Genomic DNA, 19,861 nt, shown 5'->3' with positions numbered 1-19,861 from the left:
TCACCCTGAAGACATCACTTTCTCCAAAGTGGTCTCCTGTGTGGCTAGAAGGAGTGATAACAAATGGGTGCAGAGCAGAATTCTGCTTCTCTCCTTGGACCTAAGCATCAACCCCATCACAAATATCCTCTGTAGAAAACACTCTTGAAAAAGAGCTTGATGGACAAAAGCTTTCCTTGAAACATACTTCAATTCAGTAGAAAGAAAAGAAAAAGGTGATATTATATGAGCCCAGATATGTACGTGTCTCTCTTTTAAAGTGCTCTCTCTGCACAATCACCTGTATAATAGCAGAAGTGTGTGGGAATGAGAATTTCATGGCTTGTAGCAAGCTTGGAAAAGAACAGGATTGGATTGCTGACCTTGGTCTCCATTTCCAGCGACTGACAGATATGAATTCAGTGTGGGAACATTCTTCTTATTCCAGAGTCTAAAGGGAAGTCTCTGTCATTTGGCAAATTCTTTTCTTACACAGAATCTCTTAGTTATGTCCCTCCTTTACACCATAGCTCATGTGCTCCAAAAATTCCTATGCCCAAGTTTGTCCTGTGTTCACTTTGAGCAAGTTCTGCCATGACCATTCTGAAAGTCTGTGTGTGTGAGGACAAGATTGATCTGGGGATTCTTCTGACAGCCCTGATAAATGCAGTCATTTTCACCAAATGTCCTAATAAATTATATTCATCTTAATGTGTTTCAGGCTGAGCTGGAATTATTTTTTGATACTCCATTCTGCTGTGCTCCAATCTAATCTAACTTCATAGGGCATGAATAATGGGGTATCTTGGGAAAAGAACCCATCATCAGAATCAAAAGATGTCTCTGTTTGCTTATCTTTGTTGTATCCCCTGAAATGTGCCCCTTTTTACAACCTTCTTGCGATTCCAACTTGCTGAGAACTGTTCCTTTTCTTTCTTCTCCAAAGGGGACACCTTTCCCTAGACCAGGTAGTTCACATCTTGTGAATGTAAGACCCCTTGAAGCACTTTTGTGAAAAGTTTTTTTCAGGAAACAGTTCTCTGTTTTGTTTGAAGCAGCCATGAGACTACTTAAGTTATTTCTGTTCTCCATATAAACAGAACACCAAATAAATCTCTTGGTTCAGTAGGATATTTTCTCCTCTTCTGAAGTGTTTTGAGGAGATTAAAGGAGTGTCAAACACAGAGCAGGCAAAACAACTGCAATTTACAGCATTATACCCATCTGCCCTCTGGCAGTAAGATGCAGCTTTTTTCTTTAATGATATGAAAAGAGTTATGACAGATTCCTCTCAAGTCTGTCAGCAGATCCCTTTGAAACAAACACATTAAGTGTCAGGTGAATTTTCATCTCTTCACCAAATTTTTCTTCACTGCCACAGTGAGTCTGGTGTCTTCACCAAGCTAATCTCACAAAAGAACCAAGAGAGAGAAAAAGCAGCTCCCATACCTCTCCCAAGAGAATCTCACTTCTCATCTGGCTGGAGTGCTGTTTCCTTCTCTAGCACCTTTGAATTATGCAGCTCTTCTGGCTCCAAAGCAGCCCCTGGGGAGGGCAAGCCTCCAAAGCCCACAGCCCTGCTCCACTTGTTGGTACACAGTGTGAGTAGTGGATGAGTCTCTGCTGTTCCCCTAACAGATAAGTTATTTCTACAGGGATTGCCAGTGAATGATCTTTAATGAGAGTTGCTTATGGCACTATTCATCATTGAAAGTTGTGTGGCAGGACACTATTACTACAGAAGACCAAATTTAAAAGCAACAACTCAGGCTTTTCAAGGGAAAAGAAGCAAAATCTTTATTCCTAAATCAAAGAGATGTGTTCCCAGCCTCTGAGCATCAAGAAGGTGCTACTTTTAAAGATATGTTACAAGAAAATATGATACATTATGATATGGACGCACAGGGAAATCTCAGCAGTGATTACAAAATAGTGAAGAACAGGATGGTAACAGACAATTACAAAAAAATTATATTCAGAAGTTCGTAGAAGATTAGATATTTTGCTATGGAAAGGTAGCAAACTTGTCATGTTCCTGCTGATGTGATGACAAGGGCTCTTCATTTATTCTCTAGATAACTTGACACCAGTCTAATTGAAAACAAAATGGGATAAAATTAGAAGAACTGTAAAACAGCAGAGAAGATAACAACATACATCAACCAACGGAAACAAATAGAGACATTAGCTGCATGACCTTGCCCAAAGAGTTACCATCCATGGCTGAGTGTTCAAGTGGCAGTCAGTCACAGTTTCCCTCAGGGGTCTGTACAGGCGCCAAAAGCATTTTTTCAACTTTCATCAGTGTCTCATTGACACGGGGAGCAAGTGCACCCTCAGCATGTTCACGGCTGACAGGGAGCTGTGTGGCCCTTGGTGTGTTTGAGGGAAGGGATGCCGACCACGGGGTCCTGGGCAGACTCAGAGAGTGGGCCCATGTGAGCCCCCACCAATCCCACCTGCAGTTCTGTGTCCAGCTCTGGAGGCCCCAGCACAGGGAACTCATGGCTATGACAGAGCAGGTCCCGAGGAGGCCCACAAAAGCCAGTCACAGGGGCTCAGGGTATGGAGACAGGCTGAGAGAACAACCCCTCTGGAGACTGGAGAAGAAAAGCCTCTGGACAGGCCTGACTGGGGCCTTCCCAGATACAGCAGTGGGGGACTTTTATGAAAAACAGAGATGTTTTGCCAAGGCCTGCAGTGACGGGATGAAGAGGCCTGGATTTAAACTGATACAGGGTAGCTTCAGATTAAAAGAAGACATTTGTTCTGCTGAGGGTGCTGAGACAGTGGAACAGGTTTCCCAGAGAAGCTGTGGACGTCCCACCCCTGGAAGTGTTTGAGGCCTGGTTGCATGGGGCTTTGAGGATGAAGGATATCCCTGCCCATTTCAGAGTGGGGAGGGAAGCAGATAATCTCTAAATGTTCTTTCTAGCACAAACCATTCTGTGATTCTAAGGATTATGATCCAGAAATGGACAAATCTACCCCCTCCAGTATATCCTTGCAAAAGGAACAAAAAAAGTATAACTGAGATGATTGGCCTCCTTGCCCTCAACTCTACCAGGTCGTGTTTCAAATAAATCTTCCTATTCTGCTTTTAAAGGGTCAAGTGCAGAGACTTCTGCTGCTCTCACTGCATGGATGTTTCTGCCGTAGGAAAAACTTACTAATAAAAAATATTTCCTGGTAGTTTGTTTAATTTAACCAATTCGTTCAGACTGATTCTACTGTTCTTTATAAATCTTTGTAAATATTTGACCACATTTTATGCCCTGCATCACTTCAAAAATCTGCCTGTTATTTTCTCTGGAGCTGTAAGCCCCTTTACAATGGTTACACAACGGCATGATATATCTGATCTTTCCCTCATTTACTTTCTGGGCAACTTGTCCTTAATTCTCATCTTTTTCATGAATTTAAAGAGGATTTTGAGAAGGAATTCCTCTGCTAGATTAGCTAGCATTGAGTTTATTTGAGTTCTGGGAAAACAGAAAGAGAAAACCCATCAATTGTGATTTTTCAGGCTGAACTGCACAAAGCCTGGCAGAGCACCTGCAGAAGAGCCACACCTCTGAGAACAGGTTTAGCCTGCATCCACTGATCCTTGACTAGTGAGTAAAAGCCCAGCCTTCCTGGGCTACTCTGACTTACCTTGGCTGTCCACACCAGACCACTCACCAAAACTGCATAGACCAAGGCTTTGCCACAGAGGATGAGGTAAGTGAGCTTCAGGGAATTTCCATACCGCAAGTACGATTCTGCAAGTCAAACACCATTTGTATTTGTGTATTCCATTTTCATCATCACCATTACAAGATGCTGGCTCTAAAGGAGCTTTCATCAAATGAGAACCCTTGAAATTTTTAGCTAAGCAACATAAAGGAACTAGAGGCAAATGAGTGGCTCTGTTGGCACCAGAGAACCTGGGAAGGGACAGAACACAGTGACTCAAAGAACCAAAAGAGAAAGCAAGTCTAGGAAAGACAGAGATTGGCTTTATGCTGGGATAGTACTGAGTTCCACACCTACTGAGGAACTGGGCTGCTCATCTGAGATCCCAGTTAGGAACGCAAAGGAGTCTGAATCAAAAGATACCAATGTTTTATTTTGTCTCATTATTGTCAGAGGCATTATGAGTGCTGCTGATGTATCAGGAAGATTTAAAAGCCCAGAATAACATGCCTTCTAGAGGTTTTATTCTTGAAGATTTTTCACTCTTAAGGGGTTGCCACAGAATTGAGATACAAGATCTGTCTTGGTTCATCCTTAAGATTCCTGAAGCATTCAGGAAGTTCTTGAAAAACAAGAGTGTGCAAATTTGTACATAAAGTGGAAAGAAATGTAATTTGTAGTATGGATATTCTCCATACATGACAGCAGTGTGGAGCAGAATGTGACTCGTCATGGGAATTGTTCTGAGTTTGATACTGAGAAAGAGTCAGAATATTACATCCTGAATCTTGATGTCAGAATCACTTGGGTAAGTATGGATCATTTCTTTCCTGGCTGAGCAAGAATATTCCTAATGGAAGTCAGTTTCAAGGACTGGAGGCGATGACAAAGAGTAAATTACAGTCTACAGGAAGGCACCATGACTCCTTCAATTTTCAAAATGGAATCATAGGGGAGACCTAAACCCCAAAGCTGAGTTACATACAACATGCATAAACAGCCCTCCAAAAAACTTTTCTTCCTTTTTCTTTTGTTTTTGTTTTTTTTTAATATCACATGCAAATCACTTACAGGAGAAAGTAGAAGCTATTCATACAGCAGATATCTCCCACACGTTGTACATAATGTCAGTAAAACTGGCATTAAAAGACACACTGATAATTGCCTGAGAGAAGAGGCAAAATTCCCTTTACGTGAGAAGCCACACGTACCTTCTGTGAGTGCACAACCTGAAAGACAAAAAGGAGCTGAAAGTCACGTTTCTCTTCAGAGCAAACAGAATACAGATTTTAGAAGTTTCAGTTTATCAAACACTGCCTCATTCTTCCTACTAAAAGTAGGTGTTTTATGGTACTGTGCAATTTACTGTACTACAGAGATTTCTCAGTGGAAAGCCTGAAGAAACTCTAGATGTAGAATGGTAACCCAGGGACAAAGGCCCAGGAATGGGAAGAGACATATGCTAATACCTAGATCTTTAGGTCTGTAATTGTGCCAGAAGAACACCTTGTATGGAAGCGACCTATAGATGTGGCTCATATCATAACACTTGCTCTTTTGATTTGTGATTTCTATCTGATACAGCATGGTAAGAGATGTTTTTTTACTCACCAGCATCACCATGGATAAATTTGTTTATTGAGGCTGTTGTTCCATTCTGAAAAAAATTGGCAACACACTCAAAGCGATTCAGAGGGTTGAACCACTCCCAGGCTGGCATCCTCAGTCGGCTGGTCAGCGAGTAGGTGCTCCCATTCTGTGTGGAGGACTCGTCTGTCCCCACCCCTTCGGTCCTTTTCACACCATTCACCCTCCAGACCAGAGTCAGGTGGTCAGGGTAGAAACCAGAGGCCAGGCACACCAGCGTGGCCTTGTTCTTCTGCTGGATCTCCTGCTTTGATGGGGAAAAGATGGCCACGGCTGGAGGTATGATTTCCTCATTCTTGCCTGAAACACAAAGCAACATGGTCCAGAGCCTCCATCCCTCTGTTCAGTCAGAACCCCCTGGAAATGGTCCGGAGTTTGTGCCATGTTACTCCTGAAATACCTGGCCTTTTAACTGCTGTCTATTGGACAATTCATGTCTACTGGATATGACACACCAGGACAGTGGAAGGATTTCTTTTTGCTCATCACACAGAATTTTCAAGGGTCTGGCCACAGAAATGCACAAGCACATGAAATTCTTGTATGGTCTCTTGCCAGAAGAATACAAATCCACAAAGAAACTGAGCAAACAGATGGGCAGAAATGTCCCCACTTTTGCTGTAAGTAAGGCCTATATTTGTAGTATTGTCTTAAAAGTTAAGAAAGTCTGTTTTAAGGCCCAAACATCTTCAGCAAACTGGGTTGCATTCCTGGAGAGGGAGTTAAGACATGGTGGTCATTGCAGTGTTCAGAATTGTACTGGCATGGGATACCCTACTTGGCCCCCCATCTATGAGATGAGCTGGAAGGAAGGAAGGAAAGAATCAAGGAAGGAGTTGATCCTTCTCACTGTCTGAAGTGAAAAACAATTGAGGCAGGTAACATGTATCTGCCAGGGATGGGTTTTGCCTTGGGTCTTAACCAATCCATTTTTAAGAGCCTTAAACACAATTTTATGTCATTTAATTTTTTGGTTATTGTAGGTATGAGAAGCTCTGATCCTTGGCTACACACCTTCCCAGAATGACGCAAGATTCCATAGACTTGCAAATTAAATGTGTTTCCCTGTCCTAAAGTGTTTAATACCTACTTGTATGATAAATGAGAACAGAGTTCAGTCAGAAGGATGTTCAAGGCAGACATGAGAAGTTACTCAGAAGCCATGCAGTGACCCTAAAAGACAGGAGGGGTTTCCATATACTAAATCAAAATGCCTTTGTGACCCATCTAGCATGAGAAACCCATGAGGTCTGTGAGTGCTGCAGGAAAAAGGAATGTAGGCAAAACAATGGAGCCAAAGAGAAAATTATTACTCTGGGTTGATTTTTTTGTATGAAGGCACGGTGAATTGTGGACGTTCTTCCTGATCACTCTCCCCTTTGCAGAGGGAGAGAGGTAGCAGAATGAGCAGAAATTAATATCTTGCAGAGATCTTGTCCCCTAAGCCCTGGTGTTTGCATTCAAATGATGCCTTAATTGTGACCACCAGAGCTTGCTCTGCAAAGATCCCCAGGCTGCTTCTGTATGAGCTTGTACAGACTTTAGATGACCTGATATTAAATAGAGGTGACACCCTAGAGGGTTTAGCACTGCTCTGCTTTCCATTTCGTGGGTATGAAGAGAGCTTGATCGCTCCTACTTCACCCTGTCACCACTTAGTGTTATGATTTTTTTTCCTATCCTAGAAGTATCTCTGACCAATTCTTCAGGTCATAGCCCTAAAGGCTAATGAGTGAAGAGATGGAAACAGATAGGAGGGCACAAAAGAAAAGTATAAAACCTACAAAATAACATTGCCCCACTACAAAAAAAAAAAAAAAAAAACAGGTAAAAAGGGAGACAGAAAGAATAATAATACTACCAGTAAGAGTAAGAGAAGGAGCAGGTTAGAAATGGAAAAAGTAGACTGCTAAAAGTCAAAACTGGAAGTAGTGTCTGATCAGCAGCCCTGTCAGTCAGTCTAGTCTGATCAGTCTGATCAGTTTAGACTTCTATACTGGTTGTTTTCATTCCCAACCTCTATAATATTTCCTGGGAGAATAAGAGGAAACAAAATTGTTTATCCCCTTCTCCCTTCATGAATTTCCCTGATATGAAAGATAAACGCTGCAGACACAGAGATCTCATAATCTTTGCTTTCAAATTCTACAGTTTCATTGTAGCACATCTCATTTTAATAAGGAAGGTATAAAGCATTACTCCTTTTCTCATGGCTGCATGAAAAATTATCAATATTTAACTTTTAATTAAGAATGTTCTTGTCCCCTAACCAGTATCACATAGATCAAAGAGATCTGCCTTCTTACTTACCTATGACCGTAAGTTTTGTCCCACTGCCAAAGAACAATTGCTCATTATTCACACCATTTTGCAGCTGCAGAAAAACCTCTCCTCTACTCCCAGACCTCTGAACCAAGCCTGTGGACTAACCCTCCCCTCATGTGGTACCAGCAAAAGAAGAAACACAAAGTACTCAGGTCTTCTAAAAAAAACAGGTCTGTAAGGGAACACCACCAAAATCTGTGTGTCTAAACAGCTGAGGTCAACATCAGATATATCCTGTCCAGAGCCCTTTTGCTTTAGGCATAGGTGAATCTGTTGTTGGAGGTTCCACCATGTCTTTAGAGAACATTTATCTATTTATCTATGGGTCATATTAGAATATTAGAAAATATTTCCCATATGCAGACTAAGTAATTTCTTTTTCTCAGCTAAATAACCACATTTCCTTTAAATTTTGTTCAACTTTTTGAGTATTGTTCATTTATAAGATAAATGCCTTTTTATAACATACAAAATAATTTCTAATATATAGCACAGTGTCTTGGTCCACTCTGCCATTCATAGAGGTTCCTAAACATGCCCCCTTTCCCTTTCCATTTCCCTTTCCCTTTCTCTGGAAGGCTTTCCTTGAAAGGAAGTCTCTGCTTTTATTCTTTGTCCTCCCCTGGTGATGATTATTCACATTTGCTGCATAAATGCTATGGTCAATGAGGGGTCAGCATATTCATTTTTACCAGCTCAGGCATCTCAGATAAACTTTGAATTTCAAAAAATGTGCTGATCATTTTTTCCTATGGAGACTGAATTTCACCGTTTGTAATCAATTTATTCTGTAGTGGCACAACGTGGCACAAATATCTGAGGAATCAATTCTTCCATAATTTCTCAGCATCTGAGCATCAGCCGTCTTTTCCCCAGATTTGGACAATCCAAATCCATAAATGTGGCTCAGAAAGAAACATTCTCTGAGAGCTCCTTCCCCTTGAAATGAATCATATATTCTTCTTCTGTGGTTTTCAGTGGCTGTTTATCATGTATTCTGAAATAGTAAGACCATTGTCCTTAATGATGTTTTTATCACCATCCTGGCGTATAAGCCTGTATAGTGGAAAGAAACTGGTTGTGCAGTGCAGGGCTACTTTCCATAACAACAAGGACTTAAAAATCTGCAGTGAGATTTTAGGATTGCTTATTATAAAGTTAAGCATTTATTTTTGCTTTCTGTTTTATCAATCAAAAATGCTAGCACATGTGTTTTTTCTGGTTATCTGAGACAACACATTCTTTAATTCACCCTGGGAAGATCCAAGGTAATTTAAGCTTGTATCAGCTTGATTTAATTTCCTAGGCCCCTTCAAAGTGTAACTGTAAGTCAGTTCCTTCCAGAGAGATAGACAGCTTTTCACTCACTTGTCCTTAATCATCTCTAGCCCCAGCAGAACCAGCATTATAGAGAGTAGCTATACTTTTGGGGAATTTTTTGTACGTGTTGATTCATTAGGACAACTTTTTTTAATGTCATGCACACCTTATTTGTCCCATTCCTTATCCTCATTCTTTCTAGGGACAGCTTTTAACTTTTTCTTTACTGAAAACACATTCATTCCGTTCTCCAAAATGAAAAGGTGTGTCCCTATGTAGAGGACCCAACGTATTCTATTCTCTCAAGTACACAAGGTTACTAACACACACCAGTTTAATAATGATAGGGAGCATAATAATGAAATTTTCTAAACAGAAGACATGGCATTGGAAGTGAATTAAAAGAGGAAACAAAAATTCCTTACCTATTACTGTAAGTTTTGTGCCGCTGCCGAAAGAGAACCCAGAGGTGTACACAGTGACAAAGTGATGTATCATAAGCTAAGAGAAGAGATGCACTGCAGCTGCCTTACTATAAGCAAAACCCAAGAGATAATTTTTGGTATTTGGAATCCCAAGCATCAATCTCTGGGATATGGCAGAAAACCAGCTTGGAATTAGTTGTATGGTGTGTAGAATTCATAAAAGCATTTCCCAGATTTGTTTGATACTTTGTCTACATTTCACCCCAAGTTGTTTTTGCAACCTTTCTCCAATCTCCATGTTACATCACTGATTTTATCTGCCATTCTCATTTGGCACATCTCAAAAACAAGCAGACACACCCAAAGGTTGTCACTATCTAGGAACAGAACATTTCTACACCTAGAACTTCCTCACTGTCAGTCTTGTATTCCAAGCATTGTGATGCCTTCTTTTCTGTAACTTGTGAAGTTAATAATCAAATCATATGTGCTTTGTGGTTTTCACAGTCAAATGCATGTGGTTCAGCTTTGGCAGGGAACTAAAACAAATCCCTTTGTTTCCCCTTCCATGGCTGGCCAGCTGTCTTGGATAGTCTTTCAAGATCCCCTTCAGTTTTCTGATAGGTTAAAATAATCCACACAAGGAGGGCCCAGAAGAATCTGTTGACTGGTCCCACACAAAACCTTCATAGCCATTAGGAAGAACTGCAGTGAGACAGTGGGGATAGGAATTACAGGCAACCTTTGCTCTCATAGGCATGAGGCAGTCAGCAGATATTGGAGGATTATTTCAGAGAAAAAAGCCCAACACATTTTATGTAGTGCCTCTGAGAGATACCTGCTATATGTCAGAATTCTTTCCGTAATACTTGTATCACTTTAAGAATGAACCATTTTGTCATCCATTGCAAACATTGGTTAATCTGGAAAAAAATAATAATTCCAGCTTTGCAAGGTTGATAGGCTTCAGGTGAATCTGCTGTCACATTTTGGATTGGTGAAAATGAATTTCGATATCTCAGAATTTCCTAGCTGCATGCCACGGAGGGCAGGCTCAGTTCTCAGATGATGAAAGTAAGTCCCAGCACAGAAGGTCTGTTAAGAGAAACCAAGGCAGAGCATGCCTGCTGTGCTGCAGGATTCTGTGCAGCTGCCTTCACACGCTCTGCCACAAGGCTCATGCACCCTTGGGTTTTTGTAAAGGCCTCCTGGGGAATGTATCATCGTGGATCCCCCTGTCCCCACAATGATATAGTCTCCTACAAAAACAATCCCACCCATGACTCCACCCCCTGTTTTTGTTAACTAGGAATGATTGCCATGATTACTTATGCTGGTTTGGACTGCTGTAGAGTTAATTTCCCTCACAGTGGCTACAGTGAGGTTGTGCTTTGGGCTTGTTCTGCAAATACTGTTGGCAAGAGAGAAATGTTTTTGTTATTGCTGAGCAGTGCTAACATGGCATTCAAGGACTTTTCTGCTTCTCATACCCCCATGCTGGCAAGGAGGCTGGTGGTACATGGGAACCTGGGAGGAGGGACAGCAGGGAGAGCTGATCCCAAATGATCCAAGGAATATTCCATAACTCATGGTGTCACGTTCAGTATGGGAAAGAGGCAAGTAGGGGGAAGAAGAAGGAAGAGAAAGATATTTGGAGAGATGGTGTTTGTCTTCCCAAGCACCGTTATGTGTGAGGGGGCCTGCCTTCCTGGGAATGGCTGAACACCTGCCCGTCCATGGCAAGAGGGGAATGAATTCCTTGTTGTCATTTGCTCATGTGCACAGTTTGGCTTTACCTCTTAAAATGTCTTTATCTCAAGCCACGAGTGTTTCACTTGTGCTTTTCCGATTCTCTCTCCAGTCCTGCTGGTGGGGAGTGAGCAAGCAGCTGTGTGGGGCTTGATCCTGGCTGGGGCTAAAGGACGACACAACCACAGACCACATCCTTCCTTTGCCATTGTTGCTTCTATGTGATAGTCCAATCACCTCTCAGTGTATCCATTATTGCTCAATTTAAAATCTCAAGATGTTTTTCTTATACATAAAATGGAAACACTTTTTTATTCTTTCATTGGTTGGCTTTAAATGCAGTAATTTTTCACTTGGTAGTGTCATGGCCATGTTCATGCTGCTTTCTTTTCTACTCTTTCTCTCTTCTGCCCCCAGGATGACAAGCAAACCTCCAGCTCACAGTTTGCAATTTTTGGTTTGCAATGAGAGTCATTTGCTTACTATGGGCTGGTGTTTGTCTCTGTAGCTTGGTGTTGCTTGAGAGCATTCTCCCAGGGCTTGTGCCTCTGCCTATGAAAAGGCTTCATCTAGGAGTAAAAGCAAGCTTTCATTTTGCAGACTGTCTGAAGGGATCGGAACTGATGGGGAGAGGTAATATTTACCTCCCTCCCTTATATGTCAGTGACATGGTCTTGTCTCACAAAGTTTCAACACACAGTTAGCAACCTGACCAAGTATCTGTAGTAAACCTGTTTTTCATATTGCTCTTTAATGGCTTCCTTTGAGTCTGTCTGGATATGAAAAAGACACTGTAAAGCACAGGAGAAAATCCCTCAAAGTAAGGTCATTCTACCAGAAAAATCACAAAATATTTTTTCTATTATTTTCAGATATCAGAGAAGAAGGCACAAATTCTGATACAGCCTGTTTAGCTAGGAAGAGGTGTTAGTGTTCTAGAGAAGGGAATGAGAAACATAGACTACGATGCAACATGTGGGACCAAGAGAGAGGACTACAGAACATGAGGTATCGGGCTGGTCATCTTGGCATGTGTCTGGGTTGTTCTCTCTTCTACAACAGTGAACAGAGTACTTAATTACCAATTATGTCTGTTTATACAGAACTTTTGTTTGTATATATTGAATTCTTCCAAAAAATACATATGGGATTTTTTTTTTTTGCTGTCACTGCCTAAATAATACAACCAATAGTAGAACATTATTTTCCTGCCTTGGTCTTAGTATATCTGTGACCTTAACACTATTTATTCAGGGACTTAATCCATTGGACTAAACTTCATTTAAGACTATTCTGTCTGCATCTCCAGTCTAGAGCTCCATTAGCGTACTTACTGTCACTTACAGACTCTCTTCCATGAGGTGTCTTTCATTTAAAAAGAAGGAAGTCACCTCTCTATTAGTTTTGAAGGAATATGTGGTGCTAGCAGCTCCTCAGGTCATGTTCAAAAGGCAATTTCCAAGACATGCCAGCAGAGACCAGTCTTGTTGCACCTTAACGTTTCTTTGTAACCTGTCAAAAGGAAAGCACTTGAAGGCCATGAATTCAAATTAATGTGAGTGACAAAACAAAGGGGAGGGAGATCCTTGAATTTTATTTCCAAGTCTTTCATAGGAGGCTTTTTGAGCTTTGGAGGCTGTGCTGCCTAAGACTTCAGACAAGGAAAAACAACAATGTGTAAGGAATAAACATATAGGGAATTTGCTATAATAGCAAATATTATATTTTCTAACAATTATATTATTTTGCTGGGAGAATTTTACAGGAAACTAGAGACTGCATCATTCATACCTGTCCTCCATTCTGTGGATTTTACAGAAGAAGCAGCTGCAAAGAAGCAGGCCAGTCTACAGAGACTCCCTGAGCTTTACAGACTTGTTTTAGAGACAACTAGGATGCTTTTCATAAATATCCAATGCTTTTGACCAGAACCCCATAAAGTTAGGAAACAGCTCTTCTTCAGGCCATATCTGTGCACTGAAAAGGTATGATGGTGGAAGGAGGGATCTCATTAATAATTCAGCTTCGAAGACAGAGGGTGCTGCACTGCTCTGTTGCTCTCCAATTCAAAACATTCTGGGTCTATTGCCCCAACCTCTATGAAGTCTTCTTTCTGCTCTTCCTCTTCCCCTCTCCTAACTGTCTCACATTTTTCAAAGACTCCATCTCTCACTCAGAGAAGGTGGGGATTTTATCTTGGTGTTCAACCCTGTCGCTACACCGTGCGATCATTCGCAGCACAGAAATACGTGGCTTCATCCTGGGCCGTCACATTCTTGATTGTCATCAGAGAGTAATCAGTATTCTGTCTGGTTACTTCAAACTTGGCCTCAGAGTAACCATCCTCATAAGAGTTATGACTCCATGTACTACTGCTGACTATTAACTTCAAACCATTTCTTGGAGGCTGCTGGTACCAGAACATATAGGCAAGGTTACTGTAATTCTGATAGCAGGAGATGGTCAGAGAGCCTCCAGGTCTCAGAATGATTTTTTCAGGCCACTGAGCAATGTAGGCACCAATCCCTACACCTGCATTAATAGGAAATAACAAAAGAGAGTGAGGAGTAGGAGTACAGATGATGACCAAAGGGGTCCTCTACCTTACAGTAGCCCTGCATGGCCTGGATGAGAGCCCTGCTGCAGATGGATCTGTTGTCTCTCACCAGGTAAAAGAGCAAGCACAACAGCCAGCATGGCCCTCCAGTTCTCCCAGGACAGTGTGCTCCTGCTCACTGTTAGACAAGAGTTAAGAGAGACCCATGCCCCTCCCTCTGCCCTGATTTGTCTGTCAGGTTTGGGCAGGAAAGAGAGAAGGGACTGTCCAGCTGGGATGCTTTCTTTGGTGAGCCAGTAAAAGCAAAGCTAAATCTTCATGTGGCTCCAAGGTCTGCTTTAGCTTTTCCACAAGTCAGTGTTCTGAGCTGCTGACACAAATGTGGAATTTCTCGCAGACCAGGATATTGCTGGCTGAATGCTGAGCTGTCATTCCATGATTGAGAGGGTCTGGGTGTTGGAGGCCAGACAGAAACCAAGGATCAGTGGATTCGTAAATGATTTTTTGGACCCATTTATATCAGTGGCTATAACTTGGACCATCTTTGCAGAAGGATTTCCAGCAGAAGTACACCTGTTCTGTTTCATTCTGAAGAGTTGTTCTTAATATCTGGAGCACAGCATTTCACAGCTCAGATCTTGTTAGTCAGAAGCAGGATGATAGATCAAGATAGCAAAGGCACAAAAATTGTGTTTAATCTTATCTTAGTTTCTTCAGTTTTCCAAACAGGCATGCACATTCCCTGCTGGTTAATGTTCCTGGGAGCTGTAATTCACTTTTACAGAAATCAAGACATCTCCACCAGCCATTTTTTCTCACAACAAAAACCATAGTTAAAGAAAAACCTCATGAACACTCTGTTTCTAGCCTGCCAGATAAATCCTAGATATCCTATTCTATATATAGAATACATTCTGTTCTATTCTATACAATTCTATATATAGAACCTATGCCATTCTCCATTCTTTTCTGAACATATAAGATTCAAAATTATTATTGCAACGGCTTCTTTTCTCCCTAGTACTTTTATAAAATACATTTAATTTCAATGACCTTCAGTAATCCTGATATTGCATCTTGCAAACAATTGGGATACTTCTGGGGTTCTTTCTCTCTTTTTTCTCTTTTTCTCCATTTTTCTTTTTAAGGGCCTATCTGTGCACTGAAAAGATAAGACATTTGAAGGAGGAATCTGGTTAATGATCTGAACAAATCTGAGGACAAGCAATTAGACAAGGAGAGTAGCTGTTTCATGAGAAACTTAGAATAGTGGCTTTTTGTGCAGATGCAATTCAGGCTGGCCAAAGAAGTACTGCATGGGAGAAAAATGTCCCTTAGAGCTGGAAGAGGGAACTGTAATCAAAGAATTCACAATGGCAATAAACCTAGAGAGCTCTGTGGTTTGCTACTGCCACTTGGAAATTGCACAGCTGTGAGCACTCAAGAGCCATTTCATTAAATTGCTGTATGTTCAAGGTGACTGATAAGTTTGTTATCACAAGGCCTAAAAATTGCCTTTGCCGCTCAAAACTAAAAGCGCTGTGGAGGTGAGAAGTAAAAAGGATCCTTCCTCTGTTGTATTACCAGAGCTGAAAATGTGGTTTGCAGTGCTTATGAAAAAGGTCTGAGCTAGGACTGTAACATGCTTTTCAGGAATGGGTAACTTACTAAAATAGAATTTAAAAAAAAACAAACAAACAAAAAACAAACAAACAAACAAACAAAAAAACCCACACAACCAAAAACCCAACAAAAAAACCCAAACCAAAACAAAAAATCACCTCAAAGCCTCCATCAAAGTGTTTATATTTCTTCATAATTCCACTATGAACTAGTTTTCCTGAAACTTTCACAGGGAATTTGGATCAGCAGTAATAATTCAATAATTCCAGACAGCATCAGTGTGAACATGTTTTACAAAGATGATGTCTTCAAAAAGATCAGAGGCTGAAGAAAAAAGGAACTCAGTATGTCTCTGGTATGTGAGAAACAACACTTTCCCAGTGCTTCCCTGTTGTTTGTCTGTAGCCTGACATGAACAGGGAGGAGATCATGGACCTGAGGATGTTCTGAGGAGCAGAGGAGCACTTCTTGAGACTAAGGAGTGGTGTGTTACATCTGCTGCTGAGCAGTTCTTGAAGTCAGGAGAATATTGGCTCCAAGGGTGTCACTTGTCTGGATTTCCCTAGCCCCCAACATTTTACTTTCTTTCAGAGCACAGGTAGGTTTATGTAGTGTGGTTTCTCAGGAGACTTGGATGCTGCCATGAAACTGAGTGATCCATCTTGGCACTGCAGGAGCCTTCCAGCAATGCTGGTGACGTGGAGTGTGAGGATCTTTTACAGGACCTGCTCCCAGCTGATTCCTGCTCCTTGCTCTCACCAGCTATTCTTACCACCTCCCACTCCTTTTCTTGCTGTGATCACACCGTGTGTGTCACTTCAGCATACCCATATCCAGCTTTGTCCACATCATGGAGCAGCACATTTGCTACCTGTGATAGCCAAGTGCTTCATATGCCATGCCCTCCACATGAGCACATGAAACAATCAATTGGTTCATGCTCAGTGGTAGGTATGCAGACTGTCAGGGCCACAGCATAAAAACAGAATCCAAAATACACAGGGTATAGCCATACTTTTTAAAAAATACCTTTTGCTCTTTTATGGGCTGTTTGCCTTCCTTTGGAGAAAGGGTAAGTCCTAGGTTGCGCAATAAAAGCAGGAGCATGGACAGGCAATGGCGGGTGAGGGAACCCTAATAATACCCTACCCTCAGCTTTCCAGGTCTATCATGGAAGAACAAATAGTTCATCAAAAGTTCAGCTCTGCAAGCAATGGAGACAGAGGCACAATGGGAGGAAATTTCTGCCTTCAGCTGTTTCTCACAAGTAACAGCAGCTCTTTGTGGTTTCTTTTCTCTGCCTATGAAGTTCTGCCCTGAAGGGATGCCTGGGTCCAGCTCAGAACTGTATGCATTCCTGTGGCAGGGAAGAAAGGGATCCTGCAATTAAGTAGTGTGTGGAGCAGGTGAATAAAATGATGCAGTGCACACTGTTGCTCGTAAAGATGCCAAGGGACTGTTCCTTCCACAATGGGCAGGTATGCCTAGTCCCCTGGGTATGTTTTCCTCCACTGTTACTGGCCCCATCCTCCTAAGTCCATAATCAGTGGCTGAGCTCTTCTCACACACCAATCAGTTTCTCATTGGGCACCTCAGTTCTGTGTAGATCATGACTATGGGGAAGAACTTTGAATTCTCCGGCAGCTCTGTATTATTTTACCGGTGCTGTGGGAGTATCTGTGGAGAACTAGTGCCCTGGGACATGACTGTGCTTCTGGAGTACCAATCACCAGAAATATCTGCTGCCTTACCTAACCATACCAGCCGTGCCTCAGTTCTCTATGCTGATCTATGGGTTTGTATTTCTGTCTTTGCCTTCAAAGACAGAGGCTGCTGCACTGCTCTATCTCACTCCCATTCAAAATATCCTGGGTCTATTGCCCCAACCTCTATGAAGTCTTCTTTCTGCTCTTCCTCTTCCCCTCTCCTAACTGTCTCACATTTTTCAAAGACTCCATCTCTCACTCAGAGAAGGTGGGGATTTTATCTTGGTGTTCAACCCTGTCGCTACACCGTGTGACCGCTCGCAGCACAGAAATACGTGGCTGCATCCTGGGCTGTCACATTCTTGATTGTCATCAGAGAGTAATCAGTATTCTGTCTGGTTACTTCAAACTTGGCCTCAGAGTAACCATCCTCATAAGAGTTATACCTCCAAGAAGTACTGCTGACTATTAACTTCAAACCATTTCTTGGAGGCTGCTGGTACCAGAACATATAGGCAAGGTTACTGTAACTCTGGGAGCAGGAGATGGTCAGAGAGCCTCCAGGTCTCAGAATGATTTTTTCAGGCCACTGAGCAATGGAGAGTGTAACCCCAACACCTGCATTAATAGGAGATAACAAGAGAGAGTGAGGAGTAGGAGTACAGATGATGACCAAAGGGGTCCTCTACCTTACAGTAGCCCTGCATGGCCTGGATGAGAGCCCTGCTGCAGATGGATCTGTTGTCTCTCACCAGGTAAAAGAGCAAGCACAACAGCCAGCATGGCCCTCCAGTTCTCCCAGGACAGTGTGCTCCTGCTCACTGTTAGACAAGAGTTAAGAGAGACCCATGCCCCTCCCTCTGCCCTGATTTGTCTGTCAGGTTTGGGCAGGGAAGAGAGAAGGGACTGTCCAGCTGGGATGCTTTCTTTGGTGAGCCAGTAAAAGCAAAGCTAAATCTTCATGTGGCTCCAAGGTCTGCTTTAGCTTTTCCACAAGTCAGTGTTCTGAGCTGCTGACACAAATGTGGAATTTCTCGCAGACCAGTATATTGCTGGCTGAATACTGAGCTGTCATTCCATGATTGAGAGGGTCTGGGTGTTGGAGGCCAGACAGGAACCTAGGGTCAGTGGATATCCTATTCTGTATATGTAATATATTCTGTTCTGTATATACAGTTCTATATATAGAACTTATGCCACTCTCCATTCTTTTCTGAATATATGATTCAAAATTATTATTGCAACTGCTTCTTTTCTCCCTAGCACTTTTAATGAAATACCCATAATTACTGCCAATGACCTACAGTAATCCTGATATTGCACCTTCAAAAACTCTGAGATACCTCTGCGGTTTTCTCTTTTTCTTCATATTTTGTTGTTATCCCCTCTCCCATATTTGCCAGATGCTCTAGAGAGATTTATATCTTCCCTAGGCCTCTAGACATTTATATAAAAGGCATGTTCTTTCTATAAGCCTGGCAATATTGTACTTAGAGCCTGAGGCCTAGTTCCTGAATCCTCCAGGATTCAGAGCAGTGGAAATCTCAAAAATCTGGTAGTGAATGTTCCCTGTGTCACTTTTTAAATCGTTATTTTTAAGGGAGTTGACAGAAATTGCCTGAGTAGTTATAGCTTCTTCCCAATCAGGAATGAAAATGCATTTTATATGATGTATAAAAGTTTTGTATGATTTCTAGTGTCAGGAACACTTTGCATCTAAGAAATAGGAGTTTGGCCAGTTCTTGGGTTTTCTCAGGAGAAATTATTCCATAACTGTGCTGCCATGAGGTTGAACCCTGTGCTGGAGATATTACAGTTTCAGTGACTTGTCAAGGAATTACAGGTGATATGGACCTTTTTGGCTTTTTAATTACCTTCCATAACTTTTAAATTTTTCTTTGAATTTTTATGCTGTTTTCAAAGTCAATAGATCAGTTAGCAATAAATTTGAACAAATTTAATATAATTCCATATCCTTTTATGTTTCAATACTGATTATTCTTTGATGCATATTTTTAGCTTTTACTCCTCACAGGCTTTTCTTCTTTTTATGGAAGGTTTATTTTGATTTTACTTGTTCTTCATTTTATTTTATTGACATTTTGCCCTTTCACCTTACTGCTAGGATGGGACACTTTTAGACACTTCCATGGAGCCTGCTGAGACAGTTCCATATGACACTGCTGCTTTGATCAATGTCCCAAAATGCATGCCTTTTGCATGAAGACAGTAAGGATTTTTAGTTTGATTATTGTCTGTCATGCCAAACCTGTTAAAAGCCTTTTTTCCCAGTAGTAATCAGACCTTCAATCCTGGAGGGAGAAACTGTTTGAGAGACTTGATGGGAAATTAAACAGATTGTGGAGGCTGTGGGAAGTAATTCTAAGACTGTTCTGTGTAACAACTCTGAGACAAGGAAATAAACATTTCAATGCAGTTGGGCTACACCTTCTTCTTTAATCACTTATGTTAGAATTTATTACTCATTCCAGGATGAAGAAATTTTATTCAGATGAGCTTTTCTGTCTCAGGAAACAAAAGATGATTGCACTTTCCAAAGGAAGGAAGCAACTGGAAGATGTAACTCAGGACCTCTAGTGTGTCTCTCGGGAATTGCTTAATATGTTACTGCTTTTTGAAGAGTAGCTAAATTGACAGACCTTTCATTTATCAGTTCAAAATGTCTAATTCTTTCAGTCTGTTTTCTTCTAAGATTAAAGATGAGACAAGGAGAAACAAAAAACTACCAAGATAAAGGCAGATATGATCAATCTTCCCAAGTAAGACCCTGAACTACTGTACTCAGGGAAGAATAGATGCAGAAAAGTAGAGGAATACAGTTATAAAATGGGCCC

The 19,861-nt window shown here is 41.4% G+C and overlaps 1 pseudogene; it reads right to left on the bottom strand.

Annotated features, from left to right (window-relative positions):
- The window catches only part of LOC128933225 (T cell receptor beta chain MC.7.G5-like), a 41,730-nt pseudogene continuing 21,869 nt past the window's right edge, over positions 1 to 19,861 (bottom strand).

This window comes from Melozone crissalis, unplaced genomic scaffold, assembly GCF_028551555.1.
Source record: "Melozone crissalis strain CALT ecotype California unplaced genomic scaffold, PUWL_Pcris_2 ptg000008l_1, whole genome shotgun sequence".
NCBI classification, from domain to species: domain Eukaryota; kingdom Metazoa; phylum Chordata; class Aves; order Passeriformes; family Passerellidae; genus Melozone; species Melozone crissalis.
The sequence above is the reverse complement of the archived record's forward strand: the minus strand, read 5'-3'. Positions and strand labels throughout refer to the sequence as shown.